The 14,074-nt window shown below is 34.8% G+C and overlaps 1 protein-coding gene across 1 annotated transcript in view; it reads left to right on the forward strand.

Moving 5' to 3' along the window:
- Positions 1-496: 496 nt before the first annotated feature.
- The window catches only part of stet (rhomboid serine protease stem cell tumor), a 147,550-nt gene continuing 133,972 nt past the window's right edge, over positions 497-14,074 (forward strand). The window contains exon 1 of the mRNA XM_089637649.1: positions 497-981. The gene's annotated coding sequence lies outside the window, so the exon portion shown is untranslated. The remainder of the gene's footprint in view (positions 982-14,074) is intronic.

A 14,074-nucleotide genomic window follows, 5' to 3' on the forward strand; every position in this document is an offset into this window, starting at 1 on the left:
TGATGAAATTTTATAGTAACAATGTTACCCTTTACATTACAGCCTTCTTTGATATTACTCCAAAAATACAATAACAATATTAATTAATGATTGCACAAAATGACGCTACACCAAAAGTCACCTATCTTCTAAGCGGGTGGTTCTACGGTCTACGAATATCAACTTCCTTCCGTTCCGTCAAACCCTTGGGCTACGATTTTCCCGTAAACATCCGAACACAGCCGAACTTAACCGAAGTGTATTCTAAAAACTAGCACCAATCAAGCCGAACAAACTACACACACGCAAAAAAAGACAAACTAATTATATAGAATAGTTTAAACATTTCAAACTGGAGTATTTGACTTTTTGGTGAGGTTGCCGTCAAATTTCGTTCCGGTTTCGTCCCGTTCGGCCGAGCGCTTGAGATGGTTAAGCCCCTCTACAACTCTACACACGGAAGCTCGTATGTGAAATGTGAACCATTTGTTTGAAATCAGTCTTGCGCCAGCTTTTGGCCGATTAGGTTGTTAGAAGGGGGTGTTGCTCGTCGTTTGCAAAGCATGCCGGCACGTTTCGCGATATAATATTGTTTGATTTTTACAAGGATTTCAAAATAAATATTATTTTAAAGTGACAGTTATAAAATTAACATGAATTGATAAACTTTGTGCTTGTGAACGTTAGATAATTTGTGATTACCATTATTTTGTATTATAAATCACTTTTACATAAATTGTTTATTTTTCTTTAAAAATAAATAAGAACTTTCTCGTAAATACAAATATAATTATATTGGGTCGTTCGTATTTAAAAATATAACATATTTCGCAACACTTCGAAATTTTCGCTGCCAGAAAACATACATTATTTTCTAGTTGGATGCCCAAATAATATTGTCAATATTATCATAGTTTGAAGTGTTAACTTTGAAGAACTGTTTTTTACTGTTATTTTGTGCATCAATTATTAACACACTGGTCACAACAACAGCTAAAATGGGTGAGTTTAACTTATAATAACATTTTAACAATCATTACGAATAATTGTGCAATCATTAACCTCATTTTGTTATGTCAGATGTCAACACTTTCATGCTAATAAACACAGGTAAAACATAATGAAAAACTAATATTTGTCATCTTAAACTTCACCAATGTGTTTGTATACCGTTTAAGATTGTGGTAATGTTGATGTGAGTATGTTTTATCTTATAATTATTTAAAATTACATGTTTATGTACTTCATCAAATGTCGCGCCGTAATATTTTGTAGGAAAACGACAATAACGCCATCTTTATGAAATGTACAAATTGTATCATTTTTGAGATGTTGGAACATTCGTGATTTCATGAGTTTTGGAATAGATAGATTATCAACGTTTTGTTTGCGGTAGCTATTCAAAATAATTATGTATATATATATTATTCTTATTCTTTATAAGTATTAGTTGTCATGCAAATTAATTTTAATTAACTTGGCCATTGCTCGTATAATAATAAAGTTGGGCTTCCATAAAAACTACGAAAGTCAATGTCCTACTAATTTTATCGCTTCATGTCTTACCTTTTCCAATGGGTTATTCGATTTCATTGAATATCTATTAGTTGAATATTTTATATCTACTGAGTTATATAATAATGTATTTCGTTTTTAAGTTGACAAGCAGAAGAAGCTATAACCATTAATGTAAAAATACACCTACTCTCGAAATTAATATTATATGTTTCACTTTCTGTTAATCAATTTAAAATACTATTAAGTTCGTAATGAATTATGCCATTTATTTCTAGCTTTAACTTGTTAACTGCTTTCTAGAATTAGATTTCAAGAAACGTAGATGTTATAATAATTTGTTTACATTATTTAATATTTATAGGTATAATGTGCAATTTTTACAAATATTGTATAATATTGTCCCTGTTTCGTTATTTATTTGCTTATATTTACTGGAACTAATACTGCATACTAAGAGCCTTACTAATGAACGTGTTTTAAACATTACACATTTGATAAATAACCATTAATATAATAATTGTGCTAAATGGTTGCATACCATCTTTGTAAAATTTAAAACAAGTTTATTAGTGAAGGGGTAATAGTTTAAATGCTATTTTTTCTTCAATTTTTTACAACAGAACAAACAATATGGCGTCATTCTTATTTTTTAAAGTAACATAGATATCACAAAGCTCTATAGCTCATGATGAAAATAACAATGCTAAATAAACAAAAAGGTCTGTGCTAATTTCATGCAACCAGAATTAATCGTTTCAATTTTTTCAATTAATTTCCTTAACACATACGTTTTCTGGGTAAAAATCGATATGTATATTATATTTATAATGTTATTTTGCAGACCAAAATGTCTGCAAATTTAAAGACGCTAGAGCTTAAGATTTTTTAGATAAAAATAAAGATAGTGTTATTTTAAATAACACCCTAAGTAGGTATGCCTATTATTATTACTTATTATCAAACAAATAATATTTAAAAATAAATTTCGTGTAGTACGATGGGTATTATATCAATTAAAAATTGATTTGATTTTCCCTCTGGCGCTTATGATGGTGATGCTTATGATTTATGGTTATGCGTAAACACAACACCAACCCACATCTGTAGCCGGGTTTTGCAAGTACCTACGTAATATTATTTACCGACTCCCGACTATTTATGACAGATGGCAATTTTTCCTCCCGGCCAATATTTTTTTTATATGGCAATAATACCTACTTTGCTACTATTCACCGTATTCACCGTCCCTAACATCTGGGCCCACAAGGTGTATACTATTTCTTTATGCTCCTGTTATGATATCATGATTATTGTTTATTATTTGGCCATTTTCAATAAACCTTTGCACATTTCGAAATGCTAAATTTGATTGGCAAGAGTCCATTGGCGGCAAAGTGCGGTGATTCTCTGCGGTTGAGACCCATTTTTTCTCGGGTTTTCGTCGTGTTTATTATTTACTTTTGTCAATTTGTCTGATATTTTTATGATGTGCACGGGTTGTAAGGTTCTACTTTTTAGTTTACTGTAATTGTTCGTTTAAAAATAACATATTTTGATCAGTCTCTTGCATTCAATTTATGTTTTTGTTTTCTCACAGGACTACTTTTAAGTTCCTAAAACAATTAATCCTGTAATAGAATAATAATAATTAATAAGGATTAAAGATAATTAACTACCTATAATTAAACATACTAATTTCTATTGTGTGTCTGGTACTCCGGTTTGATGAACTCTGGAACTCAGATTTGCTTTGAATTTAAGTTTCATTTTTAAAATTAGAACAGTTCAGAACAAATTCTGACCAAGTGATTAAAGACTTACAAATAATAAAATATTTAAAAAAATGATTATTTGAATTTTATTTTTCAAAATTGAAATTATAATATTCCGTGATTTTTCATGGATGTGCTAATCACACATAATTATAATTGTGTAAGATCACAGAGTAAGTAATAGGATGTCTATAAGTAAGATAGTTTTTAACGTTAATATCTTTAGCTAGGTATACAATCATCACATCAGAAAGCGTCCATGACTCGTGTCCATCTCATTCGTATTCCTACAGGGCGGATACCTAATCGTCCTGCGCGGACAATCCCGACATGACGCGTGCACCGCGCATTGTCCTATCGATGCGATCCGCGATAAACGGAACCCGAGTCCGCAATACTTATGGTATTATTGTTATTCCGCCCGCGTCCCCGCTAGACTTCCGCCAGGAAACCTCTCTGGTCGCCCACGACTTCTTCTGTCCGCTACGTAACGCGTGTCCAGGCCGCTTGTCAAATTTCATCGCGATTGCGCACCGAACAACGCGCATTACGGGGTTATGAAAACTTTCCCAGGCGATCCGCGCACCGCTGTGCAATCCAAAACGTTAAAATATTATTATTATGGTTTGGTAAAGCAGTGGTTAAAATTTATAACCGTACCAGTGGTGGCTAGCGCTGAGGAACGTTGGACTTACACACTCCCTAAATTTCGGTCAATCTAAAAATTAATAATAAATTTTCAACCAATAATGATATCACCAACAATCATAGCAGTGATAAAAGTAATACTGTAAGAATATTAAGTTTAATTCAACAGGCTCGATTTTTCGTTATTTGTACCACGTGCCATAAGTCACATGGTGCGAGCAGATTCCTTACCGCTCACGTAGAAATGTCGCCTGGAAACATTAAATGCCTATATGCGCAGGGCGTGAAAGTTGACAATCGTATTGAAATATATCCCTAACTTGAGCGGCGCTCATCAGTGCCTCGGAACACTTCGGCAAGACACGATAAATTTATTTGTCGCGCCGAGATGACACCACTTTCGCTCACAGATCGCATACGGATCGGTATTTGTTTAAAAATTGCAAGCATTCTTTGCCTATCGCAGGCGAACGGGATAGACTGGCAATTTTTTTTAACTCATCACCAATTTTTTGAATACAAGCCACTGGTAATACATATACATAGATTTATAGATCTATGACACCTTCAAATAGAAATGGCTTCTACGTAGAATTGAATGGAAACCATTGACGCCACTGTCTTTGTACATTTTGGCTATTAGATCGGGTCATTCAATTAACATTACGTACTCTGTCTCCCTTAAACTGTCTGATATTGTGTTCACCATTTTTACTGATTAATAATTTCTGAATTTGAAATTTAAGCGAAGAATGAACATACTTTTGGATCACGAAACACGCTCACATCGCATTTCTAGCGTTCTTCTTTATATTTTGATATTATACGGTCATCATACATAGAGGTAGGTAATATTATATCTTTGTTATCATGTGTAGTGTAATTCAAGAATTATAACAAGTAATACCTGTTAATTAATATTTAGTATAAAATGGATACACAAAATAGTAATCCAATAAATGTTTGCTTATATACGCATAGGACCGAATTGGTATCCGTGGTAGGTATAATATCGAAATCCGTGGTTAAAATGTTATTCAGAAACGTTACCTATCCAAAACCGCCCACTTTTTGTTGTTGCTTTTATAAGTTTATTAGGTATTATCCGACGTTTAAATTTTTAATGATATTTCAGAAATGCTGCGAAATTCTCATCTTTCTCCTTTTTAACATTAAAACGTATTTTTTTGTTAATTTTAAAATTTAATTTTATCGAACTAAAAATTTCACGGATCCAAAATTTTAACCATAACTTTAGCTGTACAACAGATGAAACAATCTGCCCTTTCAATCTATCGGTCAATCAATTAAAAAACTGTACGGTAAGGACAATTGGTGCAAATTTTAAGCCTTGTTTAAACTTTACAAAACGTAACAATAAATACGTAACAAACCTTGTTTTAACACAACCTCAAATAACACATCTGCCCTGATGATGGACACTGCAATGCTGTCCGAAACGTTGGCTAAAGAAGGAGTTAGCGCAAAACGGCATAATACCCCAAAAACAAATAACAAAAAAAAAACTTGTTTAAACTGTTTTACAATCATTATAAATCACTGTTTTAACTGTGAGTTTTCCCTTAGCTCTTTTGCGGGATTAAAGGTATCGACTCACCTGTCTAAAGGGCTAGATATTCATGTTTTATTATTCTTGATTACTGCTAACCGGCTTAAATTCCTTGAAAACAAGTCCATTTTCGGCAAACTGGGATTTCCCATCTGTTATCTCGAACAATAAAAGACTACAAAAATGTGCACACGGCTAACCAGTAACCACCCTCCAGGTATAAAAGTCCGCATCCTTTGGGGAGGAAATAGACGTAATGGCACTTACAATAATTGCTGCCCTCGTTTGTAAAGGTAAAGGACAGTTTCACTTCGATTAGCAAAAGATCGAAACCCCTAACACACGTTAAAACATTCCCGAAGAATGCAGAGATGAACTCAAGACGCATACCTTCAGAAAATCATTTCCATAAATGCTTGAAAACCTTACATCTTCAGATCTGTTATTAGTACTTGAATTCAATAATATCACTAGGTTGTATTATGTCTTTATTTTTCGCTGTGAGCAAATTTGGGTCGGTTCGTTTTAATTTTTGCAGTTTATACCTCAAATCTAAACATTTTTACATAGTTTATTACCTATTACCGTATATGTTTACTGCAATCTAAATAGAATTGCAGCAATACCATTTTAATAATCATTATTAAACACACAGATGACGTTACTTCTGAATCACAAACAGAACCCCATCCGCAGAATGTGATTTTCCGCAAGCAACCAGGATATCCCCCAGTAATTTATATGACTTCCTTATGCATTACTATTCACAAATTGTTCTTAGATTTTTCACAACGATATCCTAAATGACTAATTTGGATGTTTGGGAAATTCGTAGAACCTGTCTACTTTCATCAGTCACTTACGCACGCCGTTTTGTCGTAGGTATATTTACTTGAGCCTCTAGCGATTGATAACAGAGTTTACCTGCGAACCTAGTATTCACAATTTACAATACCCGGGCCTGACAATTTGTGCTACACTAACGAACATAATGACGTTATATTGTAATAATAGCCATGATTCAGCCAGTCCAGTTTACTTAGCGCCGGTTGTAACGTCAAAAACTCTCGTCACATAATTAGGTATATTCCAGATATTTTTGCTTTGTATTTGTTACTTATCTCTGTATAAACATTCGATATTTCATTTGCTGGTAGTTTTACAATACCTCTTTACGCAGTTTTGCATTCACTTTGTTTTACACTTTTGCAGTGTTTTGATGCTTTTTGATTCTGTTATCTAAGTTATATTTCTCCTTATATATTATTTTCTTATCGCGGACTAACTTTGAAGGTACCAATGTCTGCTTTTGCTAGTATTTTTGCAATACCACTTTATTACTTATTTACACAGTTTTATGTTTAACATCTATGATACCGCATATTTTGTCATATAATTATTATTTTCAGATGTTCTATTTCTCCTGTGTATTGGCTGCCTATCACTATCCAAACACTGAATAATTCTTTTCCTGGTATTGTTACGTTCCTTCTTTTCACTAATTCTAATAAATTTCAGTGAAATTAAATGATCCTTAATTGAATACGGTATCGCCTATAAATGAACATTAATATTATTTCCATGGCGAAAGCTATTATTGATACTCACGTAAATAAGCGTTGAGTTGAATACAATATGATCATGTTCAGACTGTTCGGATAACCTTGCATAAGCGGAACTCGTCTCGACTCTTGTAGAAACCTGCAAACCTTTGTATTTTATAGCGCAAATACGTGGCCCAATAAATAATTAATTCAATATTTGTCAAGATGTCTTTATACGCCTAGTAATATAATTTCCCCATCTACTAATTTTAATTCTCTTTTATGAGCTGTCAACTCTTTAGTTTTAGCAATCCACTTTCCTTACATTATGACTTGTTTACATCGTCGCCAGCTTTCACTTTCAATGTAGTTTTGGATGTGTATCAACATTGCATCTATAGGGGTTCCTCAAGGTACCAAAAAGATCCTCTTCTATATCAGTTTTCTCGTACGTGAATTTCAATCAGTTATCATCCGGAATGGCGAGATAAGAGTCCATTGAATACTATCATCTTCTCAACAAGCTAGCCTCGATCGCTCGGTCCATGCGCTCGCCAAGATTGCGATCGCTTCTCGGGGGACTTACCTGTCACAACTTGTCCACGGCAGCAACAGCTGTGAGATGACACCTGTATACGAACACCATCTATGGCCCCGGAGTATCAACAATTGAAACAATGATTATTTAAAATATTGATAAAATCATTTCGTTTTATCACAGAACAATTTGTTTACATACATTTATTTGACGTGTCGTCACTTCTAAGTCTTTGATCCCAAACTAAGGTCAACTTATTTACACGCCAATGTAATTAATTGTGTTTATTTATTTAACATTGTATTCGATTGCTGAACTTGTTTAACAAGAATATCTACAAAGCTATTTAGAAAGGAAAAAAAAGCGGGCTATCTACTTGGAACGCCGGAAGTTAGAAATATTTCTAATGCGCGTTGCATTCCAAACCCCATTCATCTCTTTTGCCTATTGAAATCGCAGTGACAGGTAAACGTATCCTGCGCGATGACGCCCAACGACTGCACTTACATAAAATCGCAATTCATCAATACTGCAATAGTAAAAACAAAACGCAATGGTTTGTACCTTTTTATTCATATTTTCCCGCTTTCCCGTACTGCCGCTTCCGTGTCGTGGACCGACCTTAACACATGATCTCTTTTTTAAAGTTCAATTTTAAATTGGATACGACAATATAATTTATGTGCTTCTCCCTCTCTCGTACCGAGTTGGAGCGGTGTAGCACCCGGGGCGACGTTGCTAGTATCGTAGTAAGCGTAGAACCGGTGGATTTCATTCATAAAATTCGGTCTGGGAACACCATATAGGTAAGTAGGTAGCGAGTTTTTTTTGTGTTCGGTCATTTCGTCGGCATAATGTTGGTATTTTGTTCAATTTCGTTGTCTGCGCAGGTGCGGCAAACCTTTCCTGAAGTTTCTTTTTTGACCCATACTTTGCGATGATGTTATTTTGCTGGATCCACTGTGTTTCTGTAGTTTAATTTGCACGATTACCACTGTGTAATAATAGCGCAAGATGGATAGTCGTCCACGTTCGGATACCAATCCTGTGAGCCCACAAGTACTGCAGTCGAATCCAAGTGGTCATAGCCACATTGGACACAAAATCTCAGAAACTTCCATAATATATAATTGTTTAATTATGCTACCGTCCTCTGTTTTTCAATTTCTTTACGTCAAAAACAAGTTCCTGATTCATGAAAATATTTGATGATGCTTTGAACCCTAGAAGATACACCACAGAAGAAGTCTTGATAGAAAGCTGTATTGCGGACTGCGGATTGAGATGTTTGTATTTGATTTTGCTTTTGACTATTGTCCTGCCGCTGAGAATTACATTGAAACCCATAATAGGTTACATTTATAAGAAGGCTATAAATGTAAATAGCGCGAATCTAGTTCGACTCGCAAACCACCAGTTCCCAGTGCCCACCTGTACCCATCAGCATCAGCCGGGTAGGTGGTGTTTGTGGAAGTTGAGATGGAAGACACACTGTCTCAGCCGTCCCGCCGTAGGTAGCAGATGATGATGATTCTGTGAAGGCATCCCACTGCCCCCTACCTGTCCTGCGTACCAACACGTGAACCGTACCTATCTACCTAACTGCCAACTACCTAAGCGGCTGTAATGTTGCCTATGTAATATTATTAATAAATTCACGCCGGCCTGCGTTTTCTTCGCGCTTATTGTACGATGTTTGTATTCCAACATTTGATCGATACTTCCCTAGTATCTGCGTTATTACTCATGGTCTTGGAGTAGGGCCTATTATAAAAAACTCTCTATTTAAAATCTAAACAAACCTAACTTCTAACTACCTAAGCGGCTTGTTGCCCACGTGATATTATTCATTCATTCCGGCCTGCGTATTTCCTTGCGCTTATTGCGTATGATGATTGTATTCCAGCGTTTGTATGGCGACATCTTCACGTATTCCTTCAAGTGATTGTAATCGGTAATTTCCTAGGATCTGCAGTGTTACTCATGGTCTTGGAGTTGGACCTGTTTTAAAAAAAAAATTCTCCTCAACAAACCTTTTAAATTATTACATTGTATGTAATTGGGCTGTAAAAGGTCATACCTTTTCCTAAGTCTTAAATCTTCTCCATATTATTTATGATTTAGTGACATATTTTAGTGGTATTCTAATCCCGAAATTACACAATTTTGTTCAGCTGTGGAAGTCATTACCATCACAAGACGATTTCCCTCTTAAAGCCTCTTAAATACGTGATTGTTTCGTATTTAAAACATACAAACTTAATATCGCGGAAAGGGATAATTTTGTATCACATTACGGACCGATTCTACTAATAAATCACAATATTGCAACAAAGGGAATTCTGTTGCTAGTACGTCATTTTATGGTATTTATTATAATTATATTATGTAAACCCACGTTTATTAATTTATTACCTACTCGCGTTCCCGCATTCGCATAACGGAAATCCGTCCTAAACAGTCGGACATTCATACAAAATACTAAACTATACAAACGTCTAACTTCCATGACCACACCATCAATTTTCATACATAAAAAGAGAGAATTTTGATCGTGATCTTGTAATTTCATCCAATGGTGAGAATAGGCGATTTAAACAATCATCGACGTACATCAACTTGGTATTCCCACTGCTGATATATCCAGGTTTTTCTATTCATTTTATGTGTGGTGGTTGTGGATGTATTTGGATTATTTCGCACGGCCGCGACATTGTTTGCCATAGCTGATTGAATTTAAGTTGATCCTAAACGGAAGTACCACTACAATCGTGTGTTTAAGCTATTGTTAAAAATGACGTGTTTGTTACCTGCAACAATGTTCAATACATTTGTTGCTCGGTGTTATAATAGAATTGATGCATTCCTTTCCTCGAAGAATCTTCTGTTGGTATGATATGTAGAACAGAAAAAACTCATGAAATATGAACTCTAACATCATGAAATTTGCACAGATTTTTCTGTCTGAAGTTTCTAGGTTTCCCCACCTATTTTAGCAACGTTATATCTATCATAAGCCATGGAGCTTTTAAATAAATAAAATATGAAAAGGGGGTAGAAAAATACACAATATTGTTATATCCATACTTTTCTATTGTTCGGTACGATGGTTTAAAATCGATGGCTAAGTGTTAAAATATTGCATCTACATAATTCATAAGATTGAGAAAACTGAAATTGAAAGTTCGCAAACTTACGAAAATTAGATTTGTGCTATTTGTGTTCTGTGTGTGAGATGAATTAATATACTGAAGATACATTATCGAGATAACGCGCGTGATTTCGCTGAGCTAGGTCCAGTTAATATAATTTAGCGGCCGTTCATATAGCTATTTCATTTGTACACACATATTCTTTGAATGGCTATCCTTTACATAAGCGGTGCTACATTTTTAGTTCGATTAGTACAAATATAACGTGTCTTGTGTATTTTTATATACAATTGTGTAAATACAATTTTTTGGCATGGACTTTCGTTTTGCATATGTAATAATTATACTGTCAAGGAGATACAATATTTGTGCTCTAAAAACAAAGCTTTCAGGATTTACAATATATTTAAATTAATACATCTTTGGGACGGTAGGTTTAGGAGATACAATATTTGTGCTCTAAAAACAAAGCTTTGAGGATTTACAATATACATATTTAAATTAATACATCTTTGGGACGGTAGGTTTAGGAGATACAATATTTGAACCCCAAGAAATATAGGCCATTTTTAGTACATTTCAGTAAATGACTTATTTTGTAAGATAGACCTAGAAAATAGCTATTGATAATTTATTAATAATCTCTTCAAATTATTGGTAATTCCGGTTAAAAACGGGAATGCAGGTCTTACGAATGAATTATCATGTTTCCTGATAAACTTTTAGTAAATTACGAATATATATTATCTTGTTCATGACATGCTGACTAAAATTAGAGATACAATATTTTAACTCTCAGCCTTCGAAATCTTGAGCGAAACCGGTTTGTAACTGTATTCTTGTAAAGACGGTTTCAGTATTGAAGTATTTTTGATGCTCGTCATTGAATCCGGGTGTTACCAGTTCGATTCTCGTCAATTCTGTTTGATGAATCGCTTCTGACTTCCTTCGACGAATCAAACATTCAAACCCAACAACTGCATGCTGGCCAATCTAAAGAGCCTTTCTCCTTCCGTATCCCCCCTATCTCCTCCCCCTGCCTTTTTAGCGCTGGGGCGGGGTCCCGGGGCCCCACGGCACAAAGGGGCCGGCGGAAACACCTGTCAAAAATACCTGAGCGATTATTACGCGGCGGGGAGAAACATTCCGAATGAATCCGAACGGGAACCCGAAGTTTGAAGCTCGAATGTTACGAGTCTGAATATTCCCCTGCCTGTGTCATACATGAGTTGATACCGCGATTACTCGTTATAAAACAATCAATTAGTGAATAGTTAGTAGTAATACGTATCTTTCGAGGTATTTTTAGTGTTTCTTTTTACATTAACCCGACACAAGGCGTGAGGAGAATGATATCCCTCATTTGCCCTCATATCTTTAGGGATGCTGTGTGAAGGGTATTTTTCTGTTTGGAATCTCTGTTTGAATGTTGCGAGTCTGAATGTTCCGCTGCCTATACATATAATACGAAACAAAATGCTATAAAAATATATGAATAAATGTCATATTTTTATTAAGATATTATCATCATTGTACTTCCGTGAGAATGTGCTCGTGAGAACATCAGTGTCATTTTCATCGAATGGGTAGGTAACTGTATAACCTTTGTTAATAATAAACAATGACAATTTTTAAGAGGCAATAAATTATCGGATTAAGATTGCAATTGTTTCTTTAATTGCATTTATCATATCATTGCAAATCTACGAGAAAAGCTACAGAGTATTGCTTTTTTTTTACTAAAATCCTGTTTAAAAACGGGAGAGCAGGATGTTCCAAATAAAATATTAGTATTTTCCGAATATATCGGAACAGGCGTTCATGCACCTGCGTTTGCCCCATTAATATATAATGACGAAATGCGAAAATATAATGATTTTTTTGACACGTGATCCGACGTCGCATAATACATAATTTTTTTCTAAGAGTTAAACATGAAACCTGTTATTCATTCATTCGTTACGGTCCTGCAGCCCCTTTTTTAATTTAGAGAGATTTTTAATAAATTGGCTATATTTTATTTCAGTAAGTTTTCTCCGTGTACATTGTCTAGTATTTTATTTTTTCCATGACAATATAAGCGTTTAGATAACTTTATTAGTTATTTCCTTAATTACTTACGCATCCTTAAATATATTTTGAAATTTAAATTTCATTGTAAATCTAACTCAACCTAACCTAACCCTACCACAAATTTGCACGCTAATTGTTGCGCCTTTCAATGAGGGTAAAAAATAAAATATTTAAAAAAAAAATCATATAATTTAGTCAAGTTAGTAACCAAGTATAAAATTCTTCAAAAATTGTACTCGACTACCACAATTATACGCTTCTTGACTTCTAAAATAGTATTTCTCTGCTAAGTGAACCTGTCTTATTCTCGACCGTGGGTTTAAATGAGTGAAACGGTTGAAAGGGTCGCGGTGGCGCTCTGATGAAATTATAGACACCTTCGGTCCGATTCGATTTATCACCTGTCGGTAAAAAACACACTTTGCTTTTTAATCAGATATCGGGAATAGGTACCTACTCACCGAACAGCGGCGGTAGAAATTGAAGATGTGTTCGTTGAGGATATTAATGGCGAAATTAGAAATGATGATAATTTCAAAGAATTTTAATAATGTTTGTAATATTGTTGATCACAAATGAATAGACTGCCTTGCAAAAGTGACAGCATGCCAACTTCCTGATAAAATATTAGTCATTCAGAATATATCAAGAACACGTGTTCTTTTCCCAATATATACAAATAATGACGGAATGCGACAATATCAATTCAGTAATTGTATGAACACGTGATTCGTCGTTCTCATAAAACTTTTGACTGATACTTTGTTGAAACTCTTTCAATTCATTCGTAATAAACCTCCAGTCCACGACACGTGTTCGAACATCCTCGTAACACATTCGACATTTCACTGATAGTTTGTTAGGAAATCTTTCAATTCATTCGTTAAAGGCCTGCAGTCCCGTTTTCAACAGGAGTACGAATAATTTGACCAGATTGTCAATAAATTAGCAATATTTAAATCCGTAAGTTTTCTCCGTTTGTCCACGGAGGTCGCACTTGAAAAAAGGGCAATAAAGAAAGATAATTTATCAATCCCGGCGTGTCCCAAAAGTGCAGTGTTTCATTATTATATGGTGGAGATCTTATCTCGCCATCTCCAGGCTTCGGGCACCAGGCTCCGGTACCTACCGAGGAGTTGACCCCGGGGGAGAGGTGATCAAGGGATCCTGCGTAGGAGTGTTTGGCGGTACCTAAACAGCCGAGTGTATGTGCGCATGTCTTGCTTTTATACGTTATATTTATGAATCGAGGTGGTGACTATACCAAATCATTGAAATGT

The sequence above is a fragment of the Hesperophylax consimilis genome, chromosome 12, assembly GCF_061612785.1.
Source record: "Hesperophylax consimilis isolate HC1 chromosome 12, BYU_Hcon_1.0, whole genome shotgun sequence".
Taxonomy (NCBI): domain Eukaryota; kingdom Metazoa; phylum Arthropoda; class Insecta; order Trichoptera; family Limnephilidae; genus Hesperophylax; species Hesperophylax consimilis.